Here is a 12,711-nt window from a genome sequence, read left to right as displayed (position 1 = left end):
ATGCATCCACCCATGATTTCACACACATCATTGACTAAGGTTTGTATACCTGGAATTGCAAGAAAATGGTGCGCCTACCACAGACAGGCACGACTAAGTGAAATATGTGTATTTCTCCTTGTCACTTCCTGTTTGGATCATTTTTGTGCAGGAAGGTATCCTTTCTGCACAAAACAATTCTGCCCAAAATGCATGCACCCTTCAAGCATGCTGCAAGGGTGCCCGTGTTAGTGGTAGGCAGCCACAGGTGCACCAGCACGGCCACAGAGCTGAAGCGCTCCATAACTTTGTAAAGTTGGCCCCCTGCGGCGCTCTCCCATCCACACAAAGCAGCAGAGCAGCTTGCCTTGCTGCATTGTGTTGCATGAATTCTTAGTAAATCTGACCCTGGATGATCAACCCTGAAAATAACTCGTTTCTCCTTATTATACATCGTTAGACTCTTGCAGTCGCCTGAAGAGTTTACACATTTTAGAGCTGTGCCTGATTATGAGGCTGATTGAAAACACGTTTCTGATGACTTTGCAAGGCCTGTGCCTGTTTCATGCACTGACATTGGTGCTGATGATTTCCTGATTAATTTAAAAGGATGCCCACCACCTAGTGTTCATTTTTGTTAGAAAAGTTGAACCTGTCTTATGACTTCAGAGTTATTCCCTGATTGCTAAAACTAACACAATTTTGTTGTTGAATCGTTTTTCAGTTCTCTTTAACTCAGAGTGCAATAACAGCTAAAACAAGGAGCCAGCGTTAAACAATTGTATATAGGCAATATTGGTAATGACGCAACAAGCATTACAGGTAGGGCCACTGGGATTGAGCGGTGATGAAAGTCCAGTTTATGCTGCAGAGTTGACTTGAATTGTAGGAAAAGGAAAGACAACGCAAAAGGAATATTAGCCAACAGACAAAGCAAAAGGAATATTATGCAATCAGAGGCACAATCTGCACATTCTGTGGTAATGTTTACTAGTTAGTGTGACAGTGTAAAGCAGAAAAGTTTGGAAACAAAATGGATCCTAATGCTTTAGAAAATAAAGAGGCCTACTAAGAAAAACGATCGACATACACGCAGCACAAGCTATTCTGAATGCTAATTCACCAGCGGGTCTCGTGTTCAGTGAAACCACAGGAATCCTGTGTTTATTCCCTGCGGCTCCTGTCATGGCCTGATATTGGTTTGAGTTTCAAGAATATGTGGAAGGTACAGAATAAAATCATCAGTGATCAAAGTTTATACTTTTTTTCCTTGTACAGTCAGGTATTTCTCACAAAGTCTAGGAAAAACACGCAAAGGTTGCGAAGATCCACACAAACTGAAATTTCAGGTGAAAATCGGTTCTTTTGAGTATTTAGTATGAAAATTAATTTTGTGGTGATTCACTCAAATAGAAATGGTAAACATGGTATGCACTTTCCAAAAAAATGGTCAGGAGGGACTGGTGTTGCAACACTTTCAGAATACTTGTGAGAAAAAGCTAAGCAAGGTATGCACTCACATGTAAAATGCTGACATGTTACCAGCGCCCTCGCATGTGTTAAGTACTACAAACGTGTATAAGCATGGCAGAGGCATGAAACTCAAGGTCCTATGGATAGACCAGTAAGTGGGAACTTCGCAAGACTTCACTCACACAATAAAAACTTTGCACTCCCTTAAATAAGAGAAGGTAGGGATGCACCAGAGGGCTAATTTCTGAACTCCTACTGAATTCTAGACACAGATGGAACGATTTATTTAAATATGTACGGTGATTGCTTTTTACTGTGCTCACACTCTGAAAGTGTGGATGTATAGACATCAGCCACTACCGAGTGCCAGCACTTGCTTCTTAGCCAGCAGTAAGTTACACTTTGTATGCACCTAGTAGTTTCTATACATATCCAATACCCTCCGATGTACAATGCCCGGTTGGCTATAAAGCCAGGACTGGCTGAAAGTGTCACCCATAGGTTCATGTGGCGCTTATAAAAATGTCAAGTTATAAGAGTATGCCTGAAAATTGCCCTCTCTACTCTAAATCCGTATTTTTATTCTTGGTTCTACTTCGGGTGCTCTCTGGATGTTTAGCCACTGGTCTTGGATAAACAATTACACAAGCTAAGATGGATTCTTTCGAATGGAGTCTATTCATGCACAGTTGCTAGATCAGTAGCCCTCTGTTTTTAATCTCTTGTTCATGAACGTCAATTCATCAAAATGCCAGGGGTAGCAGAAGTGACATCACATGCCCTTTGACCTTTAGTTACACTCACACACATGGTTAAACATTTACACTTACACACGTACTCTTTCCCTCAAATAATCACACACTCATCCACAAGCACACACACAACATACATTTAAAATCACCTTTTTTACTTACCTCAGTTGCCGGGGATGGCCATATTCCAGCTAATTGTTATCCCTTTTTTATTACACTAACAGTGAATAATTAAACACTATTCATTTTTAGAGAAATAAAAAAGTTGAGAAAAACAGAGAGTGGAGCTCCAACCGACATCCTTAAGGATGAAATGCCACTGTGTTCCTGACACTGATTTGGCCACCTCTGAGAACAGGGGTCTCTCAGACAATGCCAGGGGTCGCAACTGCAACCCCTGGCGACCCCTAAATGATGTCCATGATGTCCATGCTCTTGTCCTTAGCAAGTGTTCTCTATTCAAATGCCAGTAGTTCACTACAAAATATGGGCTACTCTTGAAGTGTTGAAAAAGTGCATGCTCATGTCCCTGATTTTATCAAAATACAGAATCTTGCAACATAGTGTTGGAAATAGCCTTTCTGCAGGGTCACCCCCAAACATTTTGCCTTCCTCCTTCTCTTTTTCTCGCCTAATTTTTGCTGGCTTTAGGACTCTGCACACTTTACCACTGCTAATCAGTGCAAAAGTGCATATGCTCTCTCCTTAAAACATGGTGACATTGGCTCATACCCAATTGGCCTATTTAAGTTACTTGTAAGTCCATAGTCAAGTGCACTACATGTGCCAAGGGCCTGTAGATTAAATGCCACTAGTAGGCTGCAGCACTGGTTGTGCCACCCACATAAGTAGCCCCCTAACCATGTCTCGGGCCTGCCTCTGCAGTGCCTGTGTGTGCAGTTTCACCGCCACTTCGACTTGGCATTTAAAAGTAATTGCCAAGCCTTAAACTTCCCTTTTTCTACATATAAGTCACCCCTAAGTTAGGCCCTAGGTAGCCCATAGGGCAGGGTGCTATGTAGGTAGAAGGCAGGACATAAACATGTGTGTTCTATATGTCCTGGTAGTGTAAAACTCCTAAATTCGTTGTACACTGCTGTGAGACCTGATCCTTTCATAGGATAACATTTGGGCTACCCTCATATACAGTTTGAGTGGTAGGTCCTGATGTGAAAAGAGTAGCCAGGTCATATTTAGTATGGCCAGAATAGTGATACAAAATCCTGCTTAATGGTGAAGTTGGATTTCATATTACTATTTTAGAAATTCTACTTTTAGAAAGTGAGAATTTCTGTACACTTAAATCCTTCTGTGCCTTCCAATCCACGTCTGGCTAGGTTTAGTTGATAGCTCCCTTGTGCATTCACTCAGACAACCCCAGAAACAGGATGCTCAGTCACACTTGCATACATCTGCATATTGAATGGGTCTTCCTGGGCTGGGAGGGTGGAGGGCCTGACACTTACATGTCAAAGGACAGTAGCCTGCCCTCACACAAAGGACCCGCGCACCCCCTACTGGGACCCTGGCAGGGGACCTTGTGCACTTCTAAGCCACTCTTTGAAGTCTCCCCCACTTCAAAGGCACATTTGGGCATTTAAGCGGGGTCTTTGACCCTACCAACTTAGACACTTCTTGACAAGACACTCTTGTCACAGACACTTCCTGAAGAGAACCTGATCCAGAACCTGCAACCTGTTAAGAAGAACTGCCTGGCTGCCCAAGGGACTCACCTGACTGTTTTCTCCGAAGGACTGCTGCCTTGCTGTTGCCCTGCTGCCTTGCTGCTCTCTGGCTATGCTGAGCAGTGCTCTCATAGGTCTTGGATAGAGCTTGCCTCCTGTTCCCTGAAGTCTCAGGACCAAAAAGACTTAATTCCTGCAAGAAGAACTGCCTGTGCGGCGGAAATCGACACAGCTGGCAGAAAACGATGCACAGCCTGCATCGTGGGGAAAAATTCACAGCACACTGAACCGGAATGACTCAGCCCTACTTCGCAAGGAGAAGATCGATGCAGCGCCAGCGTAGCGACCGGAACTGCAACGCACGGGCCACTGCATCGACGCACGCCAGCCAAGCCGGCCGGAACAACACAGCTCGACTTCCTGAGAGGAATCGATGCAGCGCCTGCGTGCAGTAGAAATTTCCATGCAACACCCACCAGATCGCTGCAGCCCCTGTGACTTCGTCCTGCTAGGGCCGGAATTCAACGCATCATCCCCGGGGTGTCCGAAAACCCGCAACCCGAAGAGGATCCAAGTCCGAGTGCCCGAAATCGACACACAGCCTTTCCTGCGTGAAAAATAAACGACGCATCGCCGTGTGCAGCCCGAGAAATCAACGCACACCTCCCTGTTTTCCACGCATCTCCTCCTCTGCAGTTCTTTGCGGAGATTTTGAACGCACACCAGGTACTTTGTGCTTGCAAGAGACATTTATTGCTTTAAGAGACTAAAGACACTTTATATCATTTTTAAAGTGACATCTCAAAATATACTTATTGCATTCTAATTGTTTTGACCTGCATCTTATCAAATAAATATTATATATTTTTCTAAAGACTTTGTGGTGTATTTGTGTGGTATTGCATGATTTATTACACAAATACTTTACACATTGCCTTCTAAGTTAAGCCTGACTGCTCAGTGCAAACCTACAAGAGGGTGGACACAGGATAATTTGGATTGTGTGTGACTTACCCTGACTAGAGTGAGGGTCCTTGCTTGGACAGGGGTAACCTGACTGCCAACCAAAGACCCCATTGCTAACACATAGATTGTGCATAATGAATGGTGTGTCAAACATTAAGATGTGTATTAGAGAAAAGGCAAGGGATTTAGCGTATTTCAAGAACAGAGCATACTTTGGACTGAACTATTCATGTATGAATTGGTAACACTTTCTAATGATAATGACAAGAGATTTAATAAGAGAAGGCTAATTTTCTAGGAATGGTGGTGCCTAAAGAGAGTCACTTTCAAAGAAGACAGCTTATGTACAAAAAACGAATCTTTTGTGGATGTAGATACTAGTGGTACACATACCAAATAAGATGGGTCAGTACTAAGCAGTAGTTTCAATCAAAATGAATCAAATGCTAGTAAAAAAGTTTAACATTTTCAAAATGTGTTTTAAGAACAGCTCATCAGTTCTGTGCACCTGCTGCAAAGATCTGAATGTATCCTGCAGGACACATACTCATGCTGTAATATTGAGATTCATCAGTGACTGAGATTTCATTTGACAAATCATTGCCATCTGGTGTGTTCAGTGCTTAATTTGAGCCAGTGGTTTCTGGTGGGGGGCTCCAGCACTTTTTTAAGGGGGACCGGCACTTACTTTTCTGCATCAGGCATTTACTGCAAGCAAAATGCACCTATAGGAAAGACGGAGGAAGAGAAAAATTAAAAAGCGTCTCAAAGGGAGAAAGCAGAAAGCTGCAAAAGTGAGTTGAAAGGGCAGAGATTGGCTGTAATTGGATTAACGAGGCCCGAGATCGCACATTGAAAGGTGGCAGCCACGTGTTTCAAAGGAGAGCTTTGGGCACTGGCATATCTTTGTTTACAAATTAAGTACTGGGTGTGTTAGTCCAGTTAATTCAACGGAGGCAAATAAAGTCTAAAAGTCCCAGAAAGCATAGATTAAAAAAAAAACATTTTCAATGTTGTGTGATTTTCGGGGGTCCTGGGGCAGTCAGAGATTACTAGGCACAGTTCGAGGGAAGCAGAGCCATTTCCCACTTGTATAGTGAGTCTTATTTGTCTGCTGGATTGAAATCTGATCAGTAACGACACACCTGCAGCACTTGAATCTCAGGGTAGTGAAGTGAAGCAGACCATGGCTTACTCAAAGGGATGGTGTGGGGGTAATAGACTTAGAATTCCACAGGGATTAGCTAAAGATCAATAAATCACTGCCTGGCTCGTACTCTAGTTTATGAAAAAGATAAATAATTTACCACTACTATGCACACATTGTAAAACACCCCACACAATCAACAGAGGACATTTATGTGTGGTTCTGAAGGGGACAGTATCCCGAGTAACGATAGAACAGCTGTTAATGGTAAAGTAGATTAGCACTTGGTCTTGTGGGGGAATACTGAAAGAGCTGATAGGGAAGAGCAATTTGCAGACCAATGTTACCCACACAATAGAGTTCAAAATCTGCCTCCCATACCATTCGGGTGTGCACTCTTCCCCTGCCTTTTTTGGGTTCAATAATAATTGAACATGGTCTATAAGTAGGAAAAAATCTACAAATTCAATACCATCAAAAAAGGGGGTTATTAATACTCCCTTGGTAGTGAAATTAAATTTCAGCATTTATTCCTTCATTATAAAGATAGGACGAGAAATCAATACAAACAAGTCACTTAAATACAATACATGACACACAACTGCAAACGTATATGTACAAGAATGACAAATATTACATAAAAATAGTAATATATATATCACAGAAGTATATTGTGTAACATTGTTCTCCCTTATTAGTAACCACTGTGGTTATATCATCCCTTAGAACCATAATCCACGTATCTACGATGGTTGTTCAATAGGCATCTGATGCTCTACAAACTATTTCTTTTCAAGTCTTCATTAGATGTGTCGTACATCCCTTAATGGTTGAATAGATTTTTCATACAACCTCGCAATCTATCACAAAATGTCGACGCGTTTCGGCCCTTTCATATTAGGGCCTGATCAGGACCAATGGAGACAACAATGTCTTTTGTTTACTGTTTTCTCAATATTTGTTGCTGAATCCGCATTCATCATTCTGACCTTTCTTAAGTAGTTAAGGAATTTCAGAGTGCTAACGCTGTCATTTAGATGGTGAGCGTCTATACTTCACTCGGGCGCGTCCACTCTGACCCGCTCAGGTTTGATTTACTCCAAGCGGTCGCATCCCTAGCCTTTCCTTGTAAGTATTGGGTACAATGTCACACTTCTAACAGGCCTTTAGCAACACAAAAGGATTCTGGACAAGTGTAGAAACTTTTCAAAAACTCGCCCCCAGCCACAGATCTGGGTTTAATCCATTGTTCTTTTGCTCACCATGCCACCACAGTTTAGACCTAGTCATATGCAAATCAGTCTTGGCCCTGTTTCCCATGGCAACAGTCCAGCCCGAACTGCCAGGCCAGGTCCTCCCTGGCCTGGAAACAAGCATCCTGGGACTGGTTTCAGGGTATCCCCCTTCATCAGCCAGGCTAGGTGGAATGCAGTGACACAGTGACCAAGGGACCCATGTCTGGGAATCCCCTTCCCACTTAGGGCAACTTTAGCAACACAAAAGGATGATGGACAGAGTGTTGAAACTTTTCAAACACTCACCCCCAGTCACAGATCTGGATTTAATCCATCGTTCTTTTGCTCACCATGCCACCCCAGTTTGGACCCAGTCATATGCAAATCAGTCTTGACCCTGTTCCCCATCAGTACAGTCCAGCCCAAACTGCCAGGCCAGGTCCTCCCTGGACCGGAAACAAGCAAGCATCCTGGGACTGGTTTCAGGGTATCACCCTTCATCAGCCAGGCTAGCTGGAATCGAGTGGCACACTGAGCAAGGGACCCATGTCCTGGCATACCCTTTCCACATAGGGCAACCTGAAGGTAATCACATTCAAACTCCTCACCCATGCTCACAAGGCACTACACAACACCAGACCAGAATACCTCAACAGACAGCTCTCCATCTACACCCCGACCCGACAGCTTCACTCCGCTGACCTTGCCCTCGCCACCGTCCCACGCATCCAGAGAACGACCGCCAGTGGCAGATCGTTCTCCCACCTTGCCACCAAGATGTGGAACACTCTCCCCCTCCACCTACATCAGACACAGGATCTACTTACCTTCAGGAGACATCTCAAGACCTGGCTCTTCGATCAGTAGCAGCCCCCCCATAAGCGCCTTGAGACACTCACAGGTGAGTAGTGCACTTTACAAATGCTTTGATTAATTGATTGATTGCTGGTCAGCAGAGGCAGAACCGCTCCGTGTGGCCAGGTGGTGTGCATTCTGCTTGGCTCACCCAGCTGAAATGTGGTGGTCCTTGCCCCTGCCCAGCCATTTGGGCCCTTGCTTCATGTTTGAGTGCTAACACCCACTAACTCAGGTAAGTCTTGGCAATGCCAGCACCAGCCATAAAAAGGTGCACTGGCGGTTGCTGTGCTTGTGGTCTTCGAGATTTGCTGCTTCGGTGTTCTTCAGGCCCAGTCACAAAACCCTCTACCCAAAGAAGTAGGTGCTCATCTCAGGTCACTATGGTGACACTTCTCTGATAATGTAGATTTTCTCTTTCAACCTGAAGTTTTTTCCAAGGATGATTGCAAATGGGGTCTCAGTTTCCATTGTACTTCAGCCACTTTTAGGCATGAGATAAGCACAGTGGTACTCACATGTGGTCAAGGTCCATGTGATTCTTAGCCTTTTGTTGTTAATTCAGATTCTACTAAGGAAACACATCCAGGCCACAAACCTCACTTGTAGCACAATGTGGCAGGTCTAGACCTGTGTCTCAGCAGCAGCATTGACTTTCATTACATAGAGTTCTTCCCTGTTGTCTCTTCTTCTGAGTAGCATTTTCTTCATGAAAGTGCACCTCAAATGCCCCACCTGAGCAATCAGACAGCTCTCACCATCTCCAGGCAGACAAGTAGAGTTTTCCCGGGTTACTGCTCCTAATTCTGGTAAGGCGAGTTGTCAGTCAATAACTCAACCCTGGAGCTATAGGAAATCTCCAGGCACCATTGGTGTGGAACGCCAAGCTTCTGGTCAGAAGATCTTGACACACTGACTGCAAGTTTCTGTCTCTTCTTTATATCCAAATTGCAGACAGTCTTCGTGTATTCCAGCAGTTCAGTTCTATGACTGGTTCTAGGCAGGTCTGCACTTTTGTTATTTCTACGCAGACTGGTCCAGTCATGATCTTTGCTACGAGCAGTGACGAGGACAGCAGGGTGGAGGCAGGAATCTCCTTTTGGGAGGAACGCAAAACAAAAATGCAAAGGTAAGGGATGCTGCAGCACTTTACTACCTACAATGGGTAGCCTCTCTCAGAGAACAATGGCCAGGTGGGCTCAAGGGGAAACTCCCTAGTTTCAAAGTGGTGCCTGTGTCTCCTTCATCCCTCACTCTTACCTACTATAAAGGATCCCGCATTTTAATTTTATCACTTGCTTACAGCATGCTTTGCTCATATAAAATATATAAATGTAGTTATTTCATAAAAGTTAACTGCAACACTCTTATGTAAGCATACGAAAAAAAGTATTTAAAATGACTTTCCATAACATAGGAGTGCCTTGGCTTTCCTGTTTCTAGTAACTGCATACCACCCTTCTTATTCACAGTTAACATTTTATGGGAGAAAAATAAAGAAAATAATTGTTACACCCACTGAGCTATAGGAGCCCTTAGATCTACAAACGCAACACACTTCACGTGATGTCTTTTCTTGGTGTCTTGGGCCAGTCATTGGTTACTGGGCTGTATCTTATCTAATGTGGCCACTGTCATTTGTCACTGTTGTCCCAGGACCACAATTGTAGTGCACTCCAACTGAAAGACCAAGTTACTATTTGTGGGCACTTCTCTGCCAGGATAGTAGGGTGGGGCAATCAATTCTTACTTCTGGTGGTGTAAGGGGTTAGATCCTCAGATACAGTATGACACAGTAAATACAACTCAGAAACATAAATTTACACTCAGTGTTTTACTGTAGATAAAGCTAAAACTAAGAGAGACACAAAAAGAAGAGCTGTTAGCAAATTTTTTCTGTGTTTCTACACCTCTGAATGTTAGTATTGTGTATGAGCATTCAGTATTAGATTTCTGTCAGTGTTAGCCAGATATGCAGTATTATTCTATAGGACTGATTCTCTTTACTCAGGGATCCATTGGCAACGCATAGGTCTTTAGTTTTAGGTAAGAGTTTGTCCACTTCAAAAAGGTCCAAAATAATGGGAATGCGATACAGAGTGGGATCACTAGCTTAACACACTAGTTAAGCACACTGGTTAACACACTGGTGCTAAAACAAAAATAAACACTATCACCTCCAAAACTGTACTAACCCAAAAACCCACTGCTCAAACAATTAGAACCCTACTGAGCAATGTTATGGTACCCTACTGATAAAGTCTTGGTGACACCATTCCTGTTAGGAATATGTTACAATGTCTTAGGAGTCCAAAAGGCAGTTTACAGCCTAAGAGGTTGTTTTAGTTTTGAAAGGATCAGATGAACGAGTGGGTCAGTACTGATTAGGATGTTCCAGTGTTGCTTTTTTGTTTCAAGGGCCTGCATCTGCAAAACCACCAGTCATGGACAAGCTTTCCTAGGGGAGTAGGCCATTTATGGTACTAGGAGCATCCATGGGAGTAACTGCTCCAACCAGGCCCCACCAGGACCTAGCCTTTTAGAGATAGGTCCTCATGCCTAATGGAAATGAGATCTCTGGAATAATATGGGCTAGTAAAATCATTCCAAAGGTTCTTGAATAAGGGCAGTATTATCCAGACATCACAATAAGACATCATACTAGAGGGGAGGAGGCCAATTGACTCGATCCATCCACCCTGTCAGCAAATGTTGGTGCAGCTCCATGGTCCAGATAATGTTCTTAGTGTTCTTGCTAACTTCATGGCTCCTGTGATGAATTCATTGCTTCCAGTCAGCTATGTTTATCCAATTCTTCCTCTGGATCAGGTCAGTTCCTCCTGACAGGCACTGCCCAAGTCTTAATGTAGGCAAGTAAGCTTTTCTTCTCTCCACCGATCATGGCAACAGGGTGACTTCACACACGTCTCAATCTTAGTCTCCCAGATTGGTAGGAGAAAGGAAAATAGCTGATGTTCAACTCCTGGTCCGGCAATCTCTGGCCTCCTCATTGTCCAGATGATAAAGAGCCAATCTAATATTGTTGAGGGGCCCAGTGCTTATACTATTCTAGTGGGGAAGGTATGGTCTGCAATACTGAAAGGTTCTTGGGCTCCTCTAATTCAGGACATTCCCACTCCCTGTTCTTGGTCAGAATTTGGGTGATTCTGGGCCCCAAATTCCTAGTTACATCCTTTCAAACTAGCCCTAGGTGTGATGCTTATTGAGCTCAAATTTAGAACTGCATCTCTTCTTGTTGGCAAAGTAGATGCCAACAACACAGGAAATGGAGATGAATGAGTTTCAGTCAGAGCAGGGGAAAGGTAACTTTGAAAAATGAATAAGCTGAACATCTACCCTCACTTATGCTCTGCAGAATTCAGGGAGAGTAACAGGAGAAGCATACAGGTATTTTAGTTATGTTTAGGCTTCACCTAGCCGTCATCTTGTCCATCACCCAAATAGGATTTAAATGGACTCTGTCATTCACTAGTCCTTCTGGGAACGATACATCCCTCACATGTTCATGTATCCTTCCTTTATATTCCAAATACAATGAAGGGAAGGAAATCCAGTTGCAGGCCTTCAGTATGCGAGTTAGTAGGCCTGTGTTCCTGAACTTAAAGCATGCTTCTTCTGTTGCCACTCACCTGATAGCCTTGGTGCTGAAGCAGTGCTTCCCTCTCTCAGAAAGGGGGTAGGAACACTTTGGAAAACTCCCTCAGATTCAAGAGAACAGTTCTTATGCGAATAAACCAAAAACGACATAGAACTCCTCAGCTGGGTTTGCATGTCTGCGAGTCCATTGAAGGAAAGGGGTAGTCCAGAAGACATTTACAGGGCAGGACATCTCAACTTTACAAAGCCATTCAGGCAAATTTCAAGATCTTTTATAATCCATTCCTTTGCTGCTCTGCTCACACAAGCACTTTACACAAGCGCCAACATGACGTTATTTGGAACCAACTCCGATACTATTGCATCTGTAGAACACAATGGAAGCACCAATTCCACAATTTAATACGAACCCGGAAAACATGTCCACTGTTTACACTCGCTAGGTGAGGCCCACTGCCTCAAAGAGCACCTTCCTTGGAAATAACCTACAACCTGCAGGCATCACTTGCATGAGTTCGGCGGAATATTGTCCGATCATCCTCATAAACCGCTCTTAAACTTACTGTAGCGATTGCTACGGAGATTCCTACCGTTCTTGCCAATAGAAGGAACATTTTTATTGTTCTCTGCATCGACGCCCCTTACACTGCACGTTTCTCACCTCAAGGCTCTGAATAAAAAGGGACTTCTGCAAGAACCGTACACACAGATTCATGAGATGGGATAAATGGGCTGCTAATAAAACGTGCATGTGGCTTGTAAATATCACGCACATGAGACTTTCTTGTACATGAAGGGAAGCTCCCTCTAGGCTACCTGGTCAGGAAGCAATGGAATTTCAGAAAGCTAGATTCCTTGCACAGTTAGACATTCTGTGCCTGGCTGCTATACCTCTGTGAGATGTTGCACATTACTGTGACATTTTTACATGAATTTCATGCACGGTCTCAGGAACTGGACGAAAGGTTCGCTGTGAGACACAATCTGAGCACTGTTTGCGC

General features: G+C 43.7%; 1 protein-coding gene and 1 long non-coding RNA gene across 2 annotated transcripts in view; one reads left to right on the top strand and one right to left on the bottom strand.

Annotated features, from left to right (window-relative positions):
• Positions 1-12,711, bottom strand: part of COL9A1 (collagen type IX alpha 1 chain) — a 297,653-nt gene that overhangs the window by 153,208 nt on the left and 131,734 nt on the right. The gene's annotated exons all lie outside the window — the stretch shown is intronic.
• LOC138296525 (uncharacterized) overlaps positions 1-12,711 on the top strand; it is a 112,388-nt gene that overhangs the window by 983 nt on the left and 98,694 nt on the right. The gene's annotated exons all lie outside the window — the stretch shown is intronic.

Source organism: Pleurodeles waltl, chromosome 5 (assembly GCF_031143425.1).
Source record: "Pleurodeles waltl isolate 20211129_DDA chromosome 5, aPleWal1.hap1.20221129, whole genome shotgun sequence".
Classification (NCBI taxonomy): domain Eukaryota; kingdom Metazoa; phylum Chordata; class Amphibia; order Caudata; family Salamandridae; genus Pleurodeles; species Pleurodeles waltl.
Note: the sequence above shows the minus strand (reverse complement) of the source record. Positions and strands in the feature narration are given on the sequence as shown.